The sequence below is a fragment of the Ursus maritimus genome, unplaced genomic scaffold (assembly GCF_017311325.1).
Source record: "Ursus maritimus isolate PB19 unplaced genomic scaffold, ASM1731132v1 scaffold_3, whole genome shotgun sequence".
Taxonomy (NCBI): Eukaryota; Metazoa; Chordata; class Mammalia; order Carnivora; family Ursidae; genus Ursus; species Ursus maritimus.
The window spans coordinates 18006091-18031900 of NW_024425563.1; the positions used below are offsets into that span (position 1 = coordinate 18006091).

Consider the following 25810-nt stretch of genomic DNA (forward strand, 5'->3'; position numbering starts at 1 on the left):
GAGACACACCACCGCTTTATTTGGGGCGCTTCAGACCGTTCCAACTCTACGGCAATCACTGTCTGACCCTCAGGTAGGAGAAGCAGGCTCATCTCCCTTTAAAGAAAGAAGACTGAGATGTATAAAACTTTGGCACGAGCTCCTGAACCACAGCCAATCAGTGGAAAACCACCACTGGTATTTAGAAAAATCTCTACACCATTCTGAGAAGAGTGAGGAGAAGTGAAAATGTGGAACACCGTTACTTCTGTGCCCTTCCCCCCAGAGTTTAAAATACTTTTCCTTGCAAACTCAAGGAAACCACACCGGAAGACATAGTTTAATACCAAATCAGAACAGGCATGGGGCCACTTCTGTTCTTGGACCCTAGAGAGAAGTAAAAGGCATAGGTGTGAATGCTAAGGCAAAGATGGAACTTCTCTACTAACCTGTGTCTGTGTGAGAACCAAAAATGCATAGTTTTGCCAGAAGAAATGTATAAATGTGTTTTCTAAATGTATGCCTGATGACAGAGGCTAAATCCGATGTAGAAGGGTGGGGTCCTTGCCCCAACAGAACTATCCAACAATAGGTAGGGCTGCTGAGAAAGTGGGAATCCCTATTATTGAAGAATCAGGTAGAGGTGAAATGGCCAGCTATTTAGGGCTAGCAAAAGATAGTTTTTAAGATTCTATGGCTGTGCTGTCCAATATGGTAGCCACTAGTCACATGAGGCAATTTAAGTAAAAAATAATGAAAATTAGGGGCGCCTGGGTGGCTCAGTCGTTAAGCGTCTGCCTTCAGCTCAGGGCGTGATCCTGGCGTTATGGGATCGAGCCCCACATCAGGCTCCTCTGCTGGGAGCCTGCTTCTTCCTCTCCTACTCCCCCTGCCTGTGTTCCCTCTTTCTCTGGCTGTCTCTCTCTGTCAAATAAATAAATAAATAAATCTTAAAAAAAAATAATAATGAAAATTAAATAAAATGAAGAATTCTGTTTCTCAGCTTCACTAGCCCCATTTCAAGTGCTCCTGGCTACCATACAAGACAATGCAGAGAGCACCTTCATCATCACGGAAAGTTCTATTGGAGAGGCCCCCTGGAAGGCCTTCCAACTCCCCACATGAAATGACTGCGCTGTGTGAAGTAATGTTCTGCAGTTCAGAGACAAGACGGTGTGTAAGACATGGTCTCAGACTTGAAAGACCTTACAGTCTCATGGAGGAGATGGAATAATATGTAGGCTGTGGTACAGGGCAGCTTCTGGAAGGCTGGATGTGCTCTTTTAATGCCCTGATGAGTAACCTCTCTGTTCTCCTGCAGAGGGTCTTTGGGTCAGCCGGTCTCACCGTGACTGAGCACTTGCTACTGAGTAATTAAAATGCTCAGCACAGGCAAAAGAAGCTGAGACACCGTCTGAAGAGTGATCACACTTCAAACTGTGTAACAGGGACCACGAGTGGTTTATGTGGAACACAAGATCAGAGCTCATAGGTCTTTACCAGTGGTAAACAAGGTACAGAGATCATGATATTTTTACACAATACTAGTTTTACTTGCATGACCTTTTGGCCTTTCTAGTCTACTCAGCTATAAAAATATCAGCAACCCAGGAGTCTGCTCTTTCGATTGGTTTTCCAACTAACATTTCAACTGAGTGATCAAAAACTAGATCCAGGGTTGCCTGGGTGGCTCAGTCAATTGAGCGTCTGACTCTTGATTTTAGCTAAGGTTGTAATCTCAGGGTCTTGAGATCGAGTCACACATTGGGCTCCACACTGGCCGTGGATCCTGCTTCAGATTTTCTCTTTCTCTCTTTTCCCCTCCCCCCTAAAAACCACCACCACCACCACCGCCACCTAGATCCAGAGCCCTAGCCAGCTATCTTGTTGACACAGGGTATTAACAAGGGGAGACAGCTTAGATGCCAGGATGTAAATCCGGTTACACCGCCAGAGACGATTCCGAGTTATGTGCTAGAGGTGCTTTGCTAGTGGTAACAGGTTTATACGTGAAGGACATGCTATTATTAATTGGGGACTAATCATTCCCTAGTGAATTTTTAAATTTCTATTCATCATGATCCTCAAATGCATTTATTTTGTTCTAGAATTATGAAGCAAGTTAGAAGCTATCTTTTAGGAGTTTACAATCTTAGATGAAAAGCTTTGAAACCAAACCAAGGGATATTATCCATGTTATCCATTAGACATAATAGATGAACACAATTTAAACATATAAATCTATATAGAAGTTAAATAATATGGGGGAATGGGATAGGCCGGTGATGGGTAGTAAGGAGGGCACATATTGCATGGTGCACTGGGTGTTATACACAACTAATGAATCATCGAGCCTTACATCGAAAACCGGGGATGTACTGTATGGTGACTAACATAATATAATAAAAAATCATTATAAAAAAAAAAAGGTGTTAAATAATAAATTGAAAAGTGCTTAGACTGCTTCCTCTTTCCTTTCACAGGAATCATGTAGATGGTAGTTTCCCGCAGTTGTTTGTTTGGAGAGTTCTGGACTTTTCTTCACATAAGAAATGATCCACAGTTTAGGCTTAAGACTAGCACAAGACTACAGGGTCCCTGAACCACGTACTCACTGACATGGGTCTATACGGATATCCATATTCTGTTTCTATTGGAGCACTTAGTCTATGGCTTGTATTTGAATTTCTAGGTACATATCTGTCTTTCCTAGAAGATGGTAATCTCCTTGAAGTTATGACTCATTTTTGTGATCCTTCGAAGTAGTAACTCAGGGGTCGATCAAATAGTCCCTTTTTTTTTTTTTTAAAGATTTTATTTATTTATTTGACAGAGAGAGAGAAACAGCCAGCGAGAGAGGGAACACAAGCAGGGGGAGTGGGAGAGGAAGAAGCAGGCTCATAGCGGAGGAGCCCGATGTGGGGCTCGATCCCATAACGCCGGGATCACGCCCTGAGCCAAAGGCAGATGCTTAACCGCTGTGCCACCCAGGCGCCCCGATCAAATAGTCCCTTAACCGACTATTTTTTCGTGAAGTCAGCAAGGTTGAATACTTGCTGAATTGGAATGGATTCCAGGGCATTTCTTTCATTGCACTTAATTGATAAACAGAGGAACTTAGCTGAGGCATTTTCCAAAAAAGGCCATGTCTCCAGGCCAGCTTTTAGTACTACCTTGGGGGTGGTGGTGGTTCACTATGGAACTCTATTTTATATTGCTATTTCTAGCTGTGGTTGTTTTTCTCTAGTGGAAAAGAACCTTGTCTTAGAAAGCATTCTGGTTTCAGGAAGAGGGATATTAGGCATTTGTAACTGAGGGGAATAGGCTAGTTCTGGGCCGTTCAAAGAGAAGGAAGGACAAAGAAGACATATGATGAATAAGAAAAGAAGAAAATCAGGGTTGGGCTGAAACTCTCTAAATTGCCAAGGCCTTTGGAGATTCCTTGCCACTCCTCCATCATAATTAGAAAATACTGACATTCAGAGCCGATTTAAATGCTTCCATCAGTCTAAAAAAAAAAAGTGTTGCCTGATTTTGCTCTCTAACCATGCTCAGTAATTAGAAACATAAGGCACTGTTCTGGATGCTGGCTTGGGAACCCACCCCTCCCAAGCCTAGTGTCATTACCCATTGGCTATAGGACTTTTATCTTTTCTCACCATCTCTCTCAGGAGCCCAGGCCCAGATCACAGGAAGAGTGTGAGGTTGCCACGGGCATTCCTGGAAAAACCTGGAGAACTCCGGTGCCACCTCACACTCTAAAACACACGGAAGAGACCCACTTGGCCTGCCTGCTTCTTTGCCGGAGCTCTAGAAATCTGTACCATCTGGAAGGCAGTAGTTCAAGTACGGTAAGATAGGTATTCAAACCCAAAGAGTCAAAGGGAGGACCTGGGTGACAACCAGCTGGAAAGGACATCCTTGTTTGTTTCTGAAAGCGAGAAAGCTGTCCCGCCAGCTGATTCTAGCGTTCCCCACCCTCTTGCTGGAAAATCTGTGCTTGGCAAAATGCAGGAGCAGAACATAACCTAAGAAGCAGCAGCAGCGGGTTTTTGCTTCGGTCAAAATCCGCAAGGAAAACAGAAAAATACTTGTAATCAAGGACTTCAACTCAACAGGCACCTTGCTTGTCCAATTAAAACATGTGGTGACCACCTGCTAAGCATCTTGCAAAAAATGATACCTTCTTGTTTTTCTACCTGATCTGAAGTCTCTTTGGAGCACATGGGCATTTCCCAGTTTTTCACACTCAAACGATGCTGTCCACACTAGGTAGAAAGATGACTAAGCAATTTTGTATTAAGTAACCAAAGCAAGTCCTGCCAATTTTAGAATAATTAAGTTTCTGCCGTCTAATATAAACAGTTCCAAGAACTACACGCAGCCTACCAAAAGTATATATTACAAGTAGTCAACACTGTGGCCAGCTGGCAGACAGCTCAACCTAGTAAAGCAGAATTGTTCAGAATTCAGAGTATTATTTTTCTTTTCTCCCATTATTTTTTCTGTATCCGACTTTGTTTCTTTGGGAATGTTTTCAAGTTTACAAAGCAAGGAACTGTTGTGGAATTGCACCTCCTGTAAACGAAGAAGCATTTCTCTTGAGATCCTCCGGAACACACAAATCATTCCCATTTCAGCCCTGTCTACGCAGACAGCCAAAGCAAAATGGAGCAAGTGAATCTACTTTGTTCCGACTCAAGCTGAAGTGTTCCTATTTTGCTTGACCGTAAGAAAGGTCTACAGTGACCACTAGACAAACGAATTTGCACATTAAACTCTATGTCCATTGGGCACCAAAAATATCTTCTTTCTGGCCACAGATCCTTGTAGGGCCTTTACCACGTAGCTTGGTGGGCCAGAATTTATTGCAAATAAGGCTGAAGTCATAGATTCAATACCACCAGGAATGAGTTAACTGTTTAAGAGAAAAAAAATCTAAAACTATTGCCATGTGCTATGACATTGATCTTGGCCAGCTATAATGGCAGATGTGGCTCAACAGCTTCAACTTGAGAGAATAGAGATGGTTAGACTAACCCATTCCACCATGACCTTCAACAGAGTGTATGGTCAAATGAGTGTGAGTGTGTCATCACACAAAAGGTCTCTGCATATTCAACTGCAGTATAAGCCCTATTCTCCTCTTTGCTGTGATTAAATTCACACATCATCAAGAGTGGTTAAGGCTCTACAACCACCATCACAATGGAAACTTCAGGAAAATCATTCAACAAATATTGTGAAGTAATATTCATGTACTAGCCACCTTGCTTGGTGTGCCAAATAAACTGTGAACACGACTACTCTGCCCTTGCTGGGCTTATAGTCTGATGGTGGAGACAGGCAATAAATAGATAAAATACAAATTGGGATAAGGGTTAGAAAGGAAAAACACACTGCTCTAAGAGAGAGCGACAGAATGACCTAATGCTTTTCTTTGGGCTAAAATAGGACATAGGCAGTAAGAGCTTTTTCAAACAGGAATGATATTAATACACATACAGACATGCATTCAGAAAGAGAACATGAGTTTATAAGGCCAGAGTTTATATTCATTAAACAAATACATATATACAGACATCTGTTTTGCGCCAGACACTCTTCTAGGTGCTGATAAATCAAACTTTTCTCTATTTGTCTCTCCTCAAGAAGTGGATGAGGAGTAAAGCAGCTAGTCAGGTTTGAGGGATGGCGAACTACTCTCACCCCTTCTTCCCCACCTCAGGTCCTGTGTAAGTAATATAAAAATAATGATATATCAGATGCTGTCTGCCAAAATTTATATAGACACAGAGAATCCACTTAAGATATTAACTTCACGTGGCTAACGTAGGAGGCATGTGTGAGGGCATCTTTCTGGAAACCATCCAGCTCAGTGACCTTCTGACAAGAAAAGTACGTTTCCCACCCACCATTAAGCCAAAATTTGCTGACTGAAACGAAGCTGGTCCACATTGTTTTTTCAAACTTTGGTTCATGATTCCAAGAAACGAACAGTCCATAATAAATTTACCCCAGTGGCAGAACATCTCACAACCAGCTTTTCCCCTTTGAATACCACAAACAGACCTTTTATTTGTTGACACACAGCCCCTGGACATTCATGAAAACAAGATGTTCTCTTGCTGCTTTTTAAGTTACATGGATTTATGTCAGGGTCTCAGCCGAATTTCAAAAACAGATGTTACGTAGCAGAAAGGCTGAACTGACCCCAGCAGTGAGAGGCTATTTCCCTTGAACTTGACTATTCTTTGTTAGCAGGAGGAGCAATCAAAGATGCCTTCAACTGGAAACAAGAGCAACCCAAAGTTTACTACTGTCTCCGTTCAGTGACGGCCTATAGGTCTGGGAAGCCGCTGGGCATGTAGGACTCCTGGTTTGGGGAATAAGCAGGTGAGGGATGATGACTGGGAGGTTTACATGCTTTGGTTTTTGAGGGGGCTAGTGAGGGAGAATGATCTGCCTCCCACACGCCACCATCCTGCATCTCTGGGACCCCCAGAGGCCCTCCCTGAAATGGCTTCACTGCACCCATCACAGGACTCCTCTCCCCACCCCAGCTGCAACTTGAAAACATGACTCGCAGCCAAGGCCACACTCCTTAGTCCTGTAATAATGTAGCCCTTGTTTCTGCCTCTGGGCCTTTGTCTCTGCTCCCTCTCTCCCATTACCTGAAGTGCCCTCCACTTGGAGGAGAATGGATGCACCCCTAAGAGCATTCAAATTAAAAAACAAAACAAAACAAAAAAACCAAACCCTTGCTGGGAAAGAGAAGCACATATGCAGGTCAATGTGGGCCTCAGGTTGCCAGTCTGTGACCCCTGAACATAGGCCCACTCATTAACGGCTGATCATGTGCTAGGCGAGGCACTGTGGGGAGACGCAAGAGTAAACCCACAAGAGAACCCATACAAGCTTACAGTCCGCACGGAGAAGCGTATTTACTTAGCCCATGGTTATATGGCACCTACTCTGTCCCAAGCACCGTTCTCGGAACTTTATAAATATCCATTTAAATCTTCATAACAATCCGTGTTATCTCCATTTTACAGATAAAAAGGCCCAGAGAAGGTGAGTCATGTCTCCAAGGTCACAGAGGAAATGATAGAGCTGGCATTTACATCCAGGCAGCCTGGCCCCAGAGTCTGTGCTTTTAATCACAGAACAATGCTCCATCTCAAGAGACCCATGGTGGATAATACAAGCTAGACTGTGGCAAGAACCTTGATGATGAAATGACCCTGTGATTGCTTTGGGTTTTGGCAAACTGATTTATTATTTCACTTAAGTGAGATTTACTTCAGAAAATAAGCTGAATTCATTCTCAAGTCTTAAAAAATAAAATACAGTACTTCACACTTTGACTATTTTGTTGCTTTTTAAAACTTAATTAGCTTTATTTTATGTATGTATTTATGTATTTGACAGAGAGAGAGAGAGCAAGAGCGCACAAGCAGGGGGAGCAGGAGGCAGAGGCAGAGGGAGAAGCAGGCTCCCCGCTGAGCAGGGAGCCCGATGCGGGACTGGATCCCAGGACCCTGCGATCACGACCTCAGCTGAAGGCAGACGCTTAACTCACTGAGCCACCCAGGTGCCCCAAAACTTAATGAGCTTTAAACATGAGATCAATCATCTAAGTTTATCGGTTTGTGTCGGTCTCGGGGCAGAGCCATGCTTGTGGGATCTGAAGACTATTTGGGAGGCCTTCTTTAAGAAAGAGAATACAGTATTAAATATAAAAAAAATCAGCAGAAGGGTTGTGGCAGAGACGTGTCCAAGGAAGGGGCCCTACAGTTGCAGCTCCATTGGTTTCATGGCAAATCAACTTTGGATTTCTCACGTTAGGGTCTTTTGAGCATTCCACAAAAATGTCACAGTACGCTTACTTTGCTTTTAATTTTCAATTACTTTGAAACTACGTTATGTCCCCCTTTAAAAAAATGCTTCCTGAAAACCAGACTTTAGGAAACAAGTAATACTGGGCGCAATTATGCATCATTCTTCAAAGCAATTTGCAGCAAAGTAGAATTACAGATATAGCCAGAGCATTGCTATGTTTTGCTTATAAACCACATAATTAAGCATGACAGGTGAACAAGGAGGCAGAGAAATTTAAAATATTACGATTCTTTGCCAAGAGGAGGCCAATGAGAAACAAATAAAAGTATCGAAAATCACAGTTTACGTCAATGAACACATCATTGGATTCACCAAATTTTCCATTGCATTGAATAAAAAAATAGCGCATTTTATAGGAGAGGATGAAGGAACACTCGAATTGCTAACGTAGTCCAGACCTAACACAGCACCTGAGATGGAGAGGGTCCAGTTCAATGTACTGTAGAAATAGTAAATCAACGAGTGACTGAATATGTGTGTTTGAGGAACAAGAAAAAGGACAGATGGGGCTCACAAGCCTCACCCTTAAACCCCAACTTACAGCTGCATCTTTTATTTCTAAACCATTAGCGAGCATTCTGGGGGAGGCAGTTAGATATATCCCCAGAGTTTGTCACTCTAACAAATGTCTATGTTTACACACTGTGTTAAGTCTGTGATGGACTCGTATTCATAATCATGGGTATCATATACTTATGGAAGGAATTCTTTGAAGAACTTGGAGAAAATGTTTTTAGAAGCGCTCCTTCCTTCAGTCCCACCCTGTGTGTGTATTCGCTCCCCCTCCGCACCCTCTGGGTATGATAAACACACTTTCCCCAGACTGGGGATGTCCCATTCCATGATATATCCTTTCTGGTCATTAAATAACAGGACTCAATATTAACGTTGGCCTTCTCCATCCCTTTATAAGAAAGTGTTTTCAGCCAAAGCTATTAAACTAGTCAACCGCTCTTGTCTCCTGTCAGAGAAACAGCCAGCGTCCTGAAATCACAGCTCATTTGTACCACATTGGCGTGAATATTCAGACTCCATTTGTCTCCAGCTCTTAAACGCTGCTGTTAGGGTGAATGATAGACATTTTGTTTTGAATTAGCAAAAAGGAGGAGGAAAAAAAGGCCCAAGTAATAATTTTGGCCTAAAATATCTGTTTCAGGGAATGTAGCTCTGCCTTTTCCTTAGTGAATGTCAATTTAAAAAAAATCTAGATTTAATTTGGCATGAAGTTGGACCTGGGATATAGAGAATGGTAGGAAGGAAACTATTTCAGACATCCCCCCTCCGACCGAGTGCTTGTTCTAGGTAAATCCGCTTGAAGCATGGCGGCACGTAGCGCAAGACGTCCACAGCCGCATTTTGTTAACCATGCCAAAGCAGAGTTCAGAAGCAGCTGGACCGATGTCCTTGGACTCTATAAAGCCACTCCTCGTTAGAGCCTCAGGTAAGACTTTTCGTCATTTTGGTTGAAAGCTATTAAATTCCACAATCATTCTTTTTCTCTTTACTCATACCCATTGGAACAAAAGTCTGGAAAGGAGTTCTAGAAGAGACTTTCTTCTAGAAAATGCTCCTGGCACCACTGTCTGTTTCTCCCCGCCCTCTGTGGCCCTCATCTTGGCTTGTCCACCCTGGCACAACCACCCTCCATCAATAGTTGTGCGAGGCAGGAATGTGTGCTTCCACAGGGGCGCCTCTTAAAGTCAGCTGCAACTCCCTGGCCTGGAAACCTCCAACATCTGGCCAAAGTTACAAAATCTGCATATGGTGATGCTGGACCGTCCTCTTACCCTGCTTAACGTGAAGGTTTCCAGAATGTTGCGATGACCATGGGACTGTGTTCCTCCTGTCCTTTCAATCCCTCACCAAACTTGGGCTGATTATGTATTTTCTTCTTTATACCTCATGACAAGGACCTAAGCGCAGACTCCTAAAGGTGAGACTCTTGGGGAAGGAGCGGAGTCAAGACATTCTCACATATGAGGCTGGTTCTAGAGCCACTATCAGAAATCTATAGAGAAGATTCTTAGTGTAAGAAAGACCCCTTCAGATCCTGTGATAACAAGCCTGGGCACACTTGAACTAAACAAGAGACTGAGCACTTTATTAAAGGTGTCCGTGGAGACTCGTTCTTCAAAACTCAAGAAAAGAGGAAGAAAAAAAGAAACTTCTCTTTCCACTCCATCTGGAGCTTCAACTGACTCCAAAAATATTGGCCCACAGTGGTTATAAAATCTCCCATTTATGCTGTTCTTAAACAAGGGCAAAGCCTTACAACTCAAAGCACGTCTTTTACATGCTCATAGGAAAATCATCTTTCTCTCCAAACCTTGTAGCTGACTGAAATTAATGAAACACAGTTGGGAGGCACCTATGCTGGCCACTGGCCACCATTCATTTGGAACACCCCATCTAGGCCATTCATGGATTGTAGAGCTATTTTCTCTTGACTACAAAATTTCTCTTTTCTCATGTTATGTAAATAACAATTTGACTAAAAATCAATGACTCAGGTGTCACTGATATTCTGGGGAGCTGCATAAAAACTGGCATCATTTCCTGGCTACTCAAAGAACACCAAGAGGGAAGTGTAGAAGTAGGTACATGAAGAAAGCTGGTATCTCATAGTCCATTAAAGAACATGGGTGGGGTTTGCAGAGAAGGAGGAAGTTTCCAGATCTCAGACAGTCTCTTCCACTGATAATCAGACAATCCAAGGAGAGATCAAGGTTCTGCTTAAGAAAGAGAACTAAGAGAGGAAACAAAAAAGAAAGAAAAAATTGCAAGGAGAGAATTTAAAGGAAGAAAAGTAATACTTCAGAAAATAAAAGAAGTGAATAAATACCTCTCCTTCTTCTGTTTCTATCACAGAAAGCAGGAAAAATTAAGGAAACTAGTGTTGGGCTAAACACAGCCCCATGAGAAATTATATTTGCTGGTGGGGCCTAGAGAGAAGGTTGTTATGGCCATGATGGCCCATGGCCCCTTCACGCTCCACCAGCCCCCATTCTGGCCTGTCTGTGAAACTCTAAAATATTGCCAAAGCCTCCCTGACAGCGGGGGGACCAGCAGGGATCAACAGACTAAGGAAGGAGTTCAGTATGAAAGTAGTCCCTTTCCCTCTACTGAGCCCTTTACTGGCTGTCTAGACAAGATGATGTAGTCTACGGCACCTGACCCTGAGAAGGATCTACTTTCTGTCTCTCTGGACATTGAGGAATCTAATCTCAGGCTCCCCTACTGTCCAGTCTGATCAGCTCTGATTGGCTGACAAAGAGAATGGCCCCAAAGGAAGGAGTTGATGTGTGAGACCCCCTTGGCAGAAACTTGGAGAGTCAAACACATGCTCATGGGTACAGTTAGCTAGAGGGTGGCAAAGTTGGGGAGGGCAAGCCCCATAGGAATGGTTTGGGGCATCGACTCAAAGGAGAGGACAGAAGAAGAAATAAAATAGGTCCAAATAAATGAAGAGAGAGAAATAGACAGACATACATTTTAGTTAATATATATGTTCTTACAAACCCTCATTAGAAGTAGCATGTGGATTTCTTCTTCATGGGAGGGTTCTTCTGTTATCTACCAAGAAAACCTTCCATGTATAATTTCTGATGGCATCTTGGAAACACCGCTCCTCCATCTCCACACAATCTCTCCGGATGATTTCATCCATTCTCATGGTTCTAATTCCTAAGTAGAGGCTATGAATGGGAACATCTCTGTCTCCAGCTCTCACCTGAGCGTCAGACCGGCATATGCACTTGAAGTCCCACAAGTCCTCACACTCAGTAACTCCCAATCTAAACTCATCGTCCTTCCCTCCTATCTCCTGGAACAGCACTCTCATGGAAGAGTGATGGCATCTAGGGCAGGCTCATGCTATTTACTGCCTCCCACATTTTGAGGAGAGAGGTAAGTCTCCTGGTGTCAGCTAATCATATTTTTCTTCCAGCTCCTATCCAGTCTTATTTTCACTTGTGATATAGGGCAGCAAATAAGGAGAAAGCACCACTAATACTCATCATTTGGAGATAGTCTTAAAGCAAATAAATTGTAGGTTCAAAGGCTACATCTAATCATCTATGTATTCATTCATTCATTCATTCATTCATTCATTCAATAAACATTATTAAATGTCTTACTATATATAAAACTTCCCTATGGCTGTGAGACATGTAAAAGGCATACTCTTCAATTTCAAAAATGACACAACGTCATTGGAAAGTGAGAGCTGCACACAAAGGAGTACAACGCACCACAGCATAACCAAATGTTCTCAGAGTGGTGTCCATGCTACGGAAGTTCAGGAGAGAAGAATCGGAGGGAAGTGCATCTTCAATAAACTAAAAACCCACATATTAGAAACAGATGAGATGGGGTGTTATAGACTGAATTATGGTGCCCTGAATTCATATGTTCAAGTCCTAACCCCAGTACTTTAGAATATAACCGTATTTGAAGATCGAGTTTTTAAAGAGGTGATTAACTTAAAATGAGGTGATCAGGGTGAGCCCTAATCTGATATGACTGGTGTCTTTGTCAGAAGAGGAAATGGTGGACGCGGAGCAAGAGACCAAATGTGTGTGAACGCTGCAGGATGGCCTGTGAAGGCACAGGGAGAAGACGGCCATCTGCAAGCCAAGCAGAGGCCTCAGGAGAAGCCAATCCTGCTGACATCTTGATCTCAGACTTCTAGCCTCCAGATCTGTGGGGAAATTTCTGTTGTTTAGGCCACCCGGTCTGTGGTATGTTGCTATAGCAACCCGGGCAAACTAACACAGGGTGCAAGGGATATAATCCGGAAACAACAATTGCCTGGGAACCATGCTAAACTCCTGAAAAACTTTCCCTCCTACTGGTGCCAGCCTGGGCAAAACTGTGAACAAGTGAAGTTTCCTTTACTTTCTACATCCTCTCCCTTCTGAAATCCCCTCTTTCTGCTCCCCAGTAGACCTTCTGCCTGTGGAAGTTCTCCTTCCTGCTGCGGAGGGTGCAGGAGAAGTGACAGGTACTTATTGCCCCTGAAATCACCAGTGTCTGTTGCAAAGGTGAGCTTATTCACAGGGGGAGACTGACTCATCATCTCTCTATTCCCTCAAGTCACCAGCATTCTTTGCAGGAAGTGAGGACTTCATTATTATTGATCTAAGATATTATATACACAGGAAAAAATAAAGCAAAAAAATCAAATTATAAAGCAGAAAAAACAATTCCTTCCAAACTTGATAGATTAACTGGTAAATTAACTATGAGGAGCACATCAGAAAGCCTGGCTTCTCACAGTACATCCTTAGGTGCAAGAATTTAAAAAATCAGGCAGAGAGGCTACATAATTGCTAAGAACAGAGCCTCCCCTTGCCCCTCAATCACATAAAAGCTACTCACAGGTAAGCAATCAGATGTCCACTTCTGAGCCTTCTCGTTGATCACCAATCCCTGCAGAATTTGACTGAAGGATCTTAAAATGTTTTAATGATACCTGGCATAAAAGGAGGATGGAAACATGATTAAGTGGAATGCATTTTAGTTAATGTAGACTATATGTTTTAAAATATCACTTCTTCCTCAGGTACTATTATGAGTTAGGACCTTAAAAGGGAAATAAGGCACTGATGGATGTTGTGCACTTGCATTTTAACGAAAATGAATACAGTTATTCCAGAGTCAACCCCTAACTTACTCTAAAAAATGGGGTAGAGAAGGTGGTATAGTTAAATACAGAACAGGGAGTACTACAAATGCCAATTATCAAAGACAAAGGCTTTAGAACATAGTCAGGAAGACCCCCTTCTCCAAGCCCAACCCTCAATCCTTCCAAGCTTCAGACTCTCAAAGACCATTTGGACCCTTTGCTTTGTCCAGAGTCTTCTGTTGGTGATGGTCAGGAACTTGACTAATTGGCAGAAGAGAGTTTAGAGGATTACAATTATAGAAATGTACTAGTAGATAATCTAGAGTTAACTCTCTTGCACTTGAAACACAGCAATAAATATTAAACATTAGAAAGACCAAAGAAATAACAACCGTGACAGTAAATCACCATCATACCATTAAACCTTTCCCAACACGATGCAACAAGGACTTCTAATGAGTATGAGTATGAAATGTAACTTTGTGCTTTTAATGTTTGCCTTTAATCAGGTAGAGTAATGGGTCTCAAGTGGACCTTAAGACTATAGCTTGCTTTTGTCCATCCCCAGCCTCTGCCACGGGGCATTGGAAGAAAACAGAAGCCCTCAGAGGTGAAGGGACTGGCTTGGAATCTCACTGCTAGAAACTGGACCTGGATTCCTAGATTCCTATTTCAGATTCCACAGGTAAAAAACAAAACAAAACAAAAAGCTGCTTAGCATGTTACTTATGGTCTGTAACCCTCTGAGGAAGGCTGTTTTGCAAACTAAGGATCAGGGAACCTTGAGGGGCTCACAAATTCATCAGCAAATCTGGGTGCCATCCCCTTCTTTAGTCTTGAGCAGCCACTCAGGCTATCTGTAGCTCCCCTCCCTCAACCTCTACCACCTCTTCCCAAGAGCAAACATCTATTGTTGTGCTGTCATACATCAAAGTTCCTTGCTCAGCATTCTGGGAATGTGGGCCCTCGTCTTAAGGAGACTAAAATCCAGTTGGAATGATAAAATATATAATTACACTTTCTGGGTCAGAAAGTGACAAGAGCTCCCAATCCCATTTAAATTCCTTTTCTTCTACTGTGGGTCCAAGTTTGGAGGTCTTTTCTGTTAACCCAAGGAGAACAGGACAATAAAATCATGAGGCATTTCCCAGGTGGAAAGCTTGCCTACGCCTGCTTCATAATCTGGTTCCTTACAGCTCCTAGGCCCCTGCCAGCATGCAGGAGGACATCAAGAAATATCTGCCGAATGAAGGAATGGAAACCATGGATGAGTTTCCCGAAACTGCAGGCCAAATTTTGTGCATATTAACATTCATTAGCTTTCAAGGCAGTCTCTGTTCCATTTTTCTTCCCGCCAAAATAAGAATCACTTGCTAAATAATTAGCAGAGTACTTAAGGATGGAGTTTAGATGAGAACTGGTTACAAAGAGTGCTCCTATAAGTCAGTTTATAAACACGTATGGATTGAGTGCCCTCTGTGTGCCAGGAACATATCGGGAATATAACAACGAACAAATAGCTGTGGTACTTGGCCTTATGGTGCTTATGGTATATTGAACCCCTAGAATAGGACTTCTCAGACTGGCTGCACATCAGAATCCGGGAGGGGGGGGGACTTTTAAAAAAAATATATGGGATACACTAGAGAGGTGCCCAGGAATTTACACCTTAAATAAAAGCTGCCAGAACGTAATGTGGATTATAGCACCCTCCCCACAGAGGCCTCCCATCCTTCACCCTCAAGCTTCAACATATCAGAGACTAGAAGAAAGCAAAGGTTATGTGCATGGACTGTAACTGAACATACTAAGAGACATTTAAATTGGCAGAGAAAACAGTTCACAGTACCTTCCCCAAACCCTCTGGCAGGATCAGTATTTATGTGCCTAAATTTCCTTTCCCTACATTCAAGTCTCTCAGTGTTTTTATTTTTAAATGTAGGAACGAATAAAGGAAAAATAAAGGAAGAAATTGCTACCAGTGGGAAAAATTGTTTTTGGTTTATACTGTCTGGGTCTATGTTCATGAACTATATTGTCTGCGAGACAAAGAGAGAAAAGAAAAGGCTTTCAAGAGGAATGGCAAAGTGACTGAAAGTGGAGTTTGTCTTCAGATATACTTTCCTTTTTATTTTCCAAGTTAGAATCAAAGGGCCACAAAACTGATGAAGCTCTTACTCCCTGTTTTAAAATCTTTTTCTACCATTAGTTTCCTTGCAACTTCAAACAGATTCCTGGGTGAACTATTATTCACTGGACCCCTTTAAGCTTTTAATTTGGTGCCCAACACATGGATTCTGGCTGACCCGGCTCAGAGGCAGCTACCGAAATTCTCTGCAGGCAAAGCTGAGTCTAGACCGGATGGTAAAGAAGGAAAAGACCTGAGATGAAGGAAGAGGGGAAGGGAGAGAGAGCAGGGCTGTGTTAGGCAAGTGAGCCTGTCTCCCCCCCACAACCCCCTTCCCAGCCCGTGGCAAACAGCCCGGTGCTATTTATTGCTCCTTTGATTGAACCGTCTGCTCAGGCATGTGGGGACATTTGGGTTTTATATGAAAGCATTTGCTTTGGGAGAATCAAGGTGTAATAAAAGGAAAGGAGAAATCTCTCTCCTCTCAATCAGATTTCTAGTTCTCCAAGAGTAGTGATTTTCTTAAAAACCTCAAAAAACCCCTAGCTAAAGCCAGTTGGTAGCATGAGAAAGAGAAACTAGCACCTTCCTAGGTTACCCAAATGAAAAAACATTGCCAGTACCAATTTGCAGAAAGTGATTACAATTCTCCCTTGAAATTCCTACCACAAGTATTCACGGAAAGATGCCATTTTCCAATGGATACCAAAGGGTTGGGTGATGGGGAGGGTCTTAAACGATAATTACAACAGGTAGTTATTGCAAAGGTTCAATTAGGGATCCTTTATAAAAATGAATAACTTTGTATAGCCAACATGAACCAGGGTTTAATTATTTTAAAATTTTATCTTACGTAGTTGATTTAGGACCCCTTGATTTTAACATTAATATTTATCTTTAAAAATCCGCCATGACTCTTTTATAATATGCTCTGCTTTCATTACGGACATAATAAATACTATGTATTAAGGACTCTTAGCGCCAGCCCTTGCGCTAAGCACCTGGTACACATCTATCTCGTCTGATCTCTACAGCAACCTAGTGAGGTTCAGTCTTAGCACTAAGCAGCCCATTGTATTTATATAAGTCATTTGCCTCAGTTCACCCAGCTAGTAAGCGGTGAAGCAAGTATTCAAACCCACAGGCTGACCCAGCCCGATGGGTATACTGAAAGGATACATGCCCACATTCACTTATTCACTGAGTGAGTACTCTGCCCAGAGGGATGAGCCAGGCCTGCTTTCCCAGAGCCTGGGTTCTGGTGGAGCAGAGACAACACACGTGTTTCTGACAGTGAGTAAATAAAACTGCATGTGGTGACAGAGCGCCAGTGGAAGGCCACCGGAGGTTGCATGGTGAAAGATGGTCTCTCCGAAGAGAAGACATTGAGGCTGAAGATACATTTCTAGTAAGGAGTAGCCCACGTGAAGATCTAGGGAAAGTGTTCCAGGAGGAGCCCTTGAGAATCCTGGCACGAGGCAGAGGCTTTTCTACAGATGACTGTGTGCTCTGTGATCATGAAACTCTTTCAAGTTACTTGGCCCACATGGGACTCAGGCTTATCTGTCTGTTGGCAGAGTACATAATGTGGAAAGACGTGCTGAACAAGGGGACTTACCAAAAAATGATCCTCAAAGTGCTAGCCTTTGCTGGAAATCATGACAGTGGCAGTGGTGCTGGGTGATCTGGCCCTACCCATAGAGAGAGTGCCAGGGACGCACATGGCCACCTCTGCTTTCAGTGCCCAGAACGATGGAGGTCCCCTGCACCCCCTCTCACTTGGCAAACTTGAAGAGAGCTGCTTTCCATGGGTTTATGCGAGCTCCTTTCAGTCTTGTGCATTGGAGAATAAGGCAGAATATTTCTTAATAACAGAAGAACAAAAAGCTACAGAACATAATCCTTGGAATGGGAAAGGAATGGTAAGTAGCTATGTCAGTCATAGTTGGCAGGAAGTCACATAATTTGTGGGGATGGAAATTAAAATAAAATATTTAAAAATAGATCTATGGGTTTTAGTCAGAATGAGCCAGTAACAATAAAACATCGCTAATTGTCTCTTGTGAATTGTCTCTGTTTTTCATTTATAGTTGAATATGGGAGCTAGGAGTGTTTTAAAAGGGAAGAAATATGTGATCTTAGGGAATTTGGTCACTTAAATAAACACTAACGAATGAACTGACCTTGACCAAGTCATTTAACCACTTTAGGGCTCCCAATTCCTTCATCAGTAACATGAATTTTTTGGAATAGAGATTTAAGATCCCTCCAATTCACATGGTTTGAATCTAATTCTATGATCTTCCCGGGGGAAAAAAATGTCCCATGCGTGTCTCAGTATCTGTGAATGACTTTGTTATGGCTGTGAATAAAACACGCTCAACTGAGCTCGCCCCTTTTAGCACCGAACAGGCTGCTCAACAACGGGTACTGCGTTGCAGGGACCACTGACCCTCCTACTCCCTCCTCATCATTTCTAAGAGATGAATGTATTTTATAGCTCCAAGAGAAACGGTACTATATTACAAACTAGTATCTATCATTTACTGAATACCTACTATGTGTAAGGTACTTGACATCTGTCACCTCATTTAATCTTCAAAAGAAAACTATGAAACCCGTTGTTTTTATTAGCCCCATCTGAAAGCAAGGGAAGATTCAGATCCACTACCACAGAGTTAATAAGTAGCAGAGTTGGAATTGCACCCAGATTTGTTTGATTCCAAAGCTCTTCCCATGACTGAACACTTGGAGTAGTCAGAGCTGCCAACAATGACACTTCTTTTACTCTTGAGATTTATACCAAAGAAAAGATTTTTGGAGGAGGGTCTGAATGAGTCTGTTTAATGCAGATAGACCGACTTATGCATTTGCCTATAACGGAGTAGCTTGTGGCAGTTTAGTGCTCACTGAGAACAGCTAGAAAATCTGAATAAAATTCCCAAAACCAAAAATCTGTTTGAAGGCATCAGAGAGCTGCTGCAGTAACCAAGACTTAAGGGGCCAACATCCTGGAGAGAAAGAAGGCCTGGAAAAGTGGCCTCACTTTCAGTGATTTCTCCCTCAAGGCATCTGCTGAATCTTTAAGACACAAAAACACGACAGAGAACAAGAAACCAAGCAGGATACTTCTGCACAGCAGAGCTTTCACCAGCTGCACAGAGCTGAGTAGGAGAAGCTTCAGGAAGGAGGAACCACTTTGGACTTGACAGAGCTACTCTATATCTAATTGTGGCAGTTTTTACACAGCCATACCCGTTTGTGAAAACTTACAGAACTCTAGCAAAAGGAGTAAATGTTACTATATGTAAATTATGAGAAAGTGTCTGGAGATGCAATCTCAATAGGACCCTTGGAAATTCACCCACGAAGAAGGGGCAGACTGAAGGTCCACGGAGTGATACAAACTCACCTCAGCCCTAATTCAGCTAAAGTGAACTTTCCAAATCTATCAAACTACCAGAACACAGGGTAACCCCATCTGGAGGAAAGCAACATCATCCAGCACTTCAATTGGGTATGCATATGGAAAAAAAGAAAACTAAGTCTTGACCTCTATTTAACACCATACCCTCCACCCCACGCCCTGTAAAAAATCCAGATTGAGTGTAGATCTAAATGTGAAAGCTGACACATAAAAGCTTTCGGAAAAAAAAGCAGAAGATAATGTCCATGTTCTTGAGATAGGCAAAGATTTTGTAAATCACTAACCATAAAGCATTAAAATTGATAAATTTCACTGCATTAAAATTAAGAACCATAAAGAGAGGAAAAAGGCAAACCATAGGTTGAGGAAAAAATATGAGCAATACATGTATCTGACAAAGGACTTACATCCAGAATATATAAAGAATTCCCACAAATCAGTAAGAAAAAGATAGATGACCAAATAGGAAAATGGGTAAAGGCACTGACAGGCAATTCAAACAAAAGAGGATACTGAAATGATCAATAAGCATATGAAAAAGTGCTCAACCTCATTAATCATTAGAAAAATTCAAATTAAAACCACACACCATTAGAACAGCTAAAGTTAAAAGACGGACAATTCAAAGTGTTGGTGAGCATCTGGAACTCTCATGCACTGCTGTGGAAGCATAAACTGGTACAATCACTTAGGAAAAACAGCAGTTTCGGCTGCTGAAATGAAATATTTGTGCATTTTGTGACCAAGATATCTTACTCCTTGGTGTGTACACAACAAAAATCCAGGACTGTCTGTATGGCTCAGTCAGTTAGCTGTCCGACTCTTAATTTCGGCTTCATTAACTCGGGGTCCTGGGATTGAGTGCTGCATCAACTCTGCACTCAGGGGGGAGTCTGCTTGAGGACTCTCGCTCCCTCTCCCTCTGCCCCTACGCCCACTTATGCACACACTCTTGCTCTAAACAAATAATCGTTTTAAAAAAAATCCATGCATATATGCATCAGAAGATATGAACTAGAATAGGATGATCATAGCAGCACTTTTTATAATAGCCATAAACAGGAAATCACCTCACTGTCTACCAGTAGCAAAGTGGATAAGTTGTGGCAGGCAAACAATGAAATACTGTAAAACAATCAGAATGATTTAAGCATAGCTCAGGCAATTAATCTCAGAAGCATAATGTTAAATAACAGAAGTCACACACACACGTGCACGCACATGCAAATTCCATTAACATAAAATTAAAAAGCAGACAAAACTAATACTTAGTGTTAGAAATCAGAAAAATGGTTATCCTGAGGGAGTGGGGGTAAGCGGAGGAGATTGACTGTAAAAGGAGGCACAAAGGGGGTTTTGAAGATGCTAGTAATGTTCTGTTGCGCTTTTTAAAAAGATTTTATTTATTTATTTGAGAGAGAGGGAGCACACACAAGTGGGGGTGGGAGGTAAGGGCAAAGGGAGAGGGAGAAGCAGACTCCCCACCGAGCGTGGACCCTGATGCAGGACCCAACCCAGGACCCTGAGATCAGACCTGAGACAAAAGCAGACACTTAACCAACTGAGTCACCCAGGCGCCCTGTAATGTTCTGTTTCTTGATCTGGGTGGGAACTATACCATTATGTTCATTTTGTGAAAATTCATCATGCTGTACAATTATGATCTGTACACTTTTCTGTACATTATACATCAATAAAAAGATTATTTTTACAACATATGAAGAGAAAAAGATGAAGCCTCACTTGGGAAAGATGACAACTAAAGGGAATTTATGAGCTCAAAATATATAAAATCACGAAAGTTCAATATTTCTGGTCATATATTATACAAGTAGGAAAATAAAATAATAAGAAGAAAGACAAACAAGAAGGTAATACAAATCAAGGTACTCTGTAGGGGGAAAACTGTAGTTGGAAAGGCTGGGATCAATTTGGCCAGTTATTTCTAAATTAAAAGTCAACACTGGATTATTTACCAATGACTTAGTGAACTTTCCATAGATATATTTTGGCTTACTGTATCTTAGAAGGGAAAGTTTGAATGTTTTTGCAAGTGGTCCACACTAAAGCAATTCAAATGCAGGGGCTACTTATCATCTTAAGATGTGGCCAAACTTCATGTCCATTCAGCCCCTTGGTCACTAACCACACTGCTTCTCCTCGTCGCTTTCAAACACCCACCTTCCCCCGTCTACCTCCAGTGGCACACGTGTACACCAAGCTCCTGCACAAGGCTTCCTCTTCACTTGTTTAAATTGTGTGTTTCCATTTAAGGTTCTGCCTATGTATCTTGAGTAATATTTGTCCATAGTACGCTTGTATTTCAGTGTAAATTGTTATGTCTGTGGGAGAGTCTCTTGGTTTTCATGAGATACATTTTTCATGTGGAATTACGCATATGGACATATAAAGATATTTGTATAAATTAGTAGATGAGAGGGACACGGTGCATTAACAGTTCCTAACAGTTCCATGTTAGGAACTGATTTAGCCAAGCAGGTTAAATAAAGCAAGAAACTAAGGAAATTATTCCCATGATTCAAGCAAAAGTCAGTGATTCAATGAAAGTAAATTTCTCTTGGCATTCTGCAACAGATTCACCACATTGCTGATGGACAAAGCTTCAAACTATTCAGTTGAGTTGAACATTGGTCTTTCCCTTGAAAGTAGCGTGGAATTATGAGGGAATACAGCCCGCAGGGTCATAATAGAGGTATGACCTTAAGGAAATTCTTTGTTGGATATCAGTCACTTTAAAATCAAAATGCTTAGAAATAACAAGTGTTGGGGTGCCTGGGTGGCACAGCGGTTAAGCGTCTGCCTTCCGCTCAGGGCGTGATCCCGGCGTTATGGGATCAAGCCCCACATCAGGCTCCTCTGCTATGAGCCTGCTTCTTCCTCTCCCACTCCCCCTGCTTGTGTTCCCTCTCTCGCTGGCTGTCTCTATCTCTGTCAAATAAATAAATAAAATCTTTAAAAAAAATAACAAGTGTTGGCAAGGATGCAGAGAAAAAGGAACCCTTGTGCACTGCTGATGGGAATGTAAATTGGTACAGCCACCGTGGAAAACAATATGGAGGTTCCTCAAAAAGTTAAAAATAGAAATTCCATATAATCCAATAATTCCACTATTGGGTATTTACCCAAAGAAAACAAAAACACTAATTTGAAAAGATATAGGCACCCCAATGTTTATTACAGTGTTATTTACAATAGCCGAGACATGGAAACAACCTAAGTGTCCACCAGTAGATGAGTAAATCTGGTGTATACACACATGCATGAGCACACACACAGACAAGAATAGTATGCAGCCATAAAAAGGATAAGATCGTGCCACGTGAGACAACATGGACGAACCTAGATGGTACGATGCTAAGTGGGAGAAGTCAGACTGAGAAAGACAAATACCATATGGTTCCACTCATAAGTGGAACCTAAAAAAAAAAGAAAAAAGAAAAGAAAAGAAAACCACAAATGAATAAGCAAACAAAAAGCCAAATCAGACCTATAAATTCAGAGGACAAACTGATGGTTGTCAGAGAGAAGGGGGTGGAAGTTTGGGGAAAATGGGTGAAGGGGAGAGGGAGACTCGGTCTCCAATTATGGAACAAATACGTCATGGGAATAAAAGGCACAGCATAAGGAATATAGTCAGTGATATTGTAATAGTGATGTAATGGGACAGACAGTAGCTACACTTGTGGTGAACATAGCATAATGTATAAATTTGTCAAATCACTAAGTTGTACACCTGAAACGGATGTAACATTGTATGTCAACTATACTTAAAAAAAAGAGAATAATAATAACTACCTTGAAGAGAATAATAATAACTACTTTCCTCCTCTGTGTCCCATAGCATTTTGTTAATGCCTCTATAATGGCATTGTCAGAGTGGACTGTCATTGTATGTGGATGGGCTTCTTGATGGCAAGGACAAGGTCTTTATCAAGAATTCTATCCCAAGCATTTTGCATATGCCAAGGCATATAACATATGCTCCATAAAAGTGTGTTGGGGAAGTGAGGGAATAAATGAATGAGAAAGCATATAATGAGCCTAGTACTGGACCTAGAACACTATAGGCCCCAACTGAACTCACCTCCTTTCTTTTCCTCCTCCCTTGTTATTCTGTATCTGGAAACCAGAACGAATCAAATCAACCCTTTGCTTATTTCTTTACCATTAGAGATAGAGAATTTTTTGGAGTTTCCCTTAAAATTTCAAGGAACACAAACAATATAGCTTAGATGTATGCTCTCAGAAGAGCCATTTTTGTACAACTATGAAGAAGAAAAAATTCTTAATGGAACAGAACAAAATTACATAATAGTATGAAGGGAGGGCCTTGATGTCTTTAAACAGTGTGTTTGCTGCAGCCTTTCCTATTTTTTCTTGAACAATTAATGAATTAAGAATAATCCATAATGTTATTTGTACTGGCTAAAATCTTTCAATTGTTTATAGAAGAATGAGAGTGGATTTTTTACAGGCAAGATAATTTCTGATTGGAGAAGCAGTAAGAATGTATCCATGGCAGGGTGAAGGTCAGATGTTTATTTTTAAGCATTATGAAAAGTTCTCTACTTGTCTGAAGCAAGTAGGAAAGAGAAAGTCATTTATGGCATTATGAAATTTCTAGACTTCTCATGGGAAAGCAGCTGACGTCAGTGTTTGATAAGCTTCCTGTGGCTACAAACATACAAGACATTAACTCCTGAGAAAAATGTAACTTTCTCTTTACAGAATCCTGGTGTACCTGCAGCTGGACTTTGGTATAACTGCCATATATTAAGAGAGACCTGATGATGCAGATATTAAATAATCCAAAGACTGTGGGGAGGCTGCTGGTTTGGTTGTTGTCACTACCAGCATCATCAGCATCGCCAGCATCACAATCATCATCACTATCAACAAGCACTGATGTTTGCTGTGTTGCTTATAATGCACTGTGTTAAATGTTCGGGCTCTGGAGAATAAGAAACAATGTACTTAATTTTTATGTATATTTCATTTTCCAACAAATGTGGTCTTCCTGCCTCTATTCTGTCCATGTGTCCATGTATGGCTTCTTTGCTTTTTAAATTGAGAATCTATTATTTATCAAGTATTATTTCATTTTATTTTAAAAAGAATAGTGTTATTAAGATAGAGTTTGCACTATACAAGTCACCCATCTCAGTGTACAATTCAATAGTTTTGTATATTCATAGTTGAGCAACCAACACCAAAATCAATATAGAACATTTTCATCACCCAAAAAGAAACCCTACACCCTGTAGCCATCACCCTCCTCCCAGTCTCCCCTACTTTCCCAAGCTGAAGCAACCATTAATCTATATTCTGTCTCTATAGAGTTCCCTGTTCTGAACATTCCATATGAATGGAATCATATAATATGTAGTCTTTTGTGACTGAATTCTTTTACTTAGCACAATGTTTTCAAAGTTCATTGATATGGTAGCAGGTATTAGTACTTCATTAACTTTATGGCCAAATAATATTCCACAGTATGGCTATACCACGTTTTGTTTATGCATTCATCCACCGATGGACATTCGGGTTGTTTCCATCTTTTGGCTATTACAAATAATGCTGCTATAAACATTTGTGTACTAGTTTTTATGTGGACATATTTTTTCATTTCTCTTGGGTATATACCTAGGAGTGGAATTGCGGGGTCATAGGGTAATTTATTGTTTGAGGGACTGCAGGCCATTTTTTCAATGTGGTTGCACTATTTTTATCTTCTTACCAGGGCTCCGGTTTTTTCTACATCCTTGCCCGCAAGATGGATAGGTTGTAGAGATCTGCGGTACAGCACAGTGCTTACAGGTAACACTACAGCACTGTGCACCTGAAAATTTGTTAAAAGGGTACATCTCATTTTAGATGTTCTTACCATGTACACACACGCACAAAAGGAAACTGTGTATAGCTTCTTAGATAAAGAGAACTTACATACAGAGAGAAGCAACTACAAAGATTAGAATGTTCATGATTGAATCCTTTGAATTCCAGTAGACTCAATTTACTGACAGTCTATCCATGAAGTTGGTCTTTAGGAATTTTGGATATTCACAAAGAAGCAGTGTCCTAATTCCATACTTTCCAGTTAAGACTACACGCCATCCAAGCAATTGGATTATTTATTCAATTCAGTCGACCCATTATACTTGATTGATTCAGTGAACTGATTTTCGTGTTCCTATTGTATAATATGTACTTGCTTAAAGTATTCTTAAAACTTTTTCTAGTGTTCATTTGATTGCTATTTGAAATTTCAGTACCTAAGGACTACATACTATATTTCCATATTTTGCTCATCTTAAGGCCAGTTGTTTAGCAGAGCAAAAAAACAAGGCAAAATAATACCCGAAGTAGAATGATCCTGTTCCTCTTCTCCACTTTCTAACCAGCCACCGCTGTCCTCCACCCGAGAGCTAACCCAGAGCCTTGAGCTCGGTTGGTGTGAAGAATAAAATGCTGACATAGGGAATCTAGGCAGCAGGAGGGCTCAGGGCTTACGCCAGAACCTAGAATCATCTTGTCCAACCCATGTAACAAAAGATCAAACTCTGAAAATATCACCGGTTAATGTCAGTCCTCAGCATTTTAAAGAAAATCAGCCTCGGCATTATCTGTTTGCACATCTGGCTGAAAGAGTAGCCAGTGGAGGCTGTAATCCCACTGACAAGATGCCGAGTCCTTTGCACTAGAAAACTGGTATAACATCATCACACTT

The 25810-nt window shown here is 41.4% G+C and overlaps 1 protein-coding gene across 3 annotated transcripts in view; it reads right to left on the reverse strand.

Annotated features, from left to right (window-relative positions):
* CALD1 (caldesmon 1) overlaps window positions 1-25810 on the reverse strand; it is a 177992-nt gene that overhangs the window by 102121 nt on the left and 50061 nt on the right. For 2 of the 3 annotated variants that reach the window (XM_040643975.1, XM_040643978.1), the window contains exon 2: window positions 13261-13354. The exons of the other annotated variant lie outside the window; for it this stretch is intronic. The gene's annotated coding sequence lies outside the window, so the exon portion shown is untranslated. The remainder of the gene's footprint in view (window positions 1-13260; window positions 13355-25810) is intronic. 3 annotated transcript variants of the gene reach the window in all.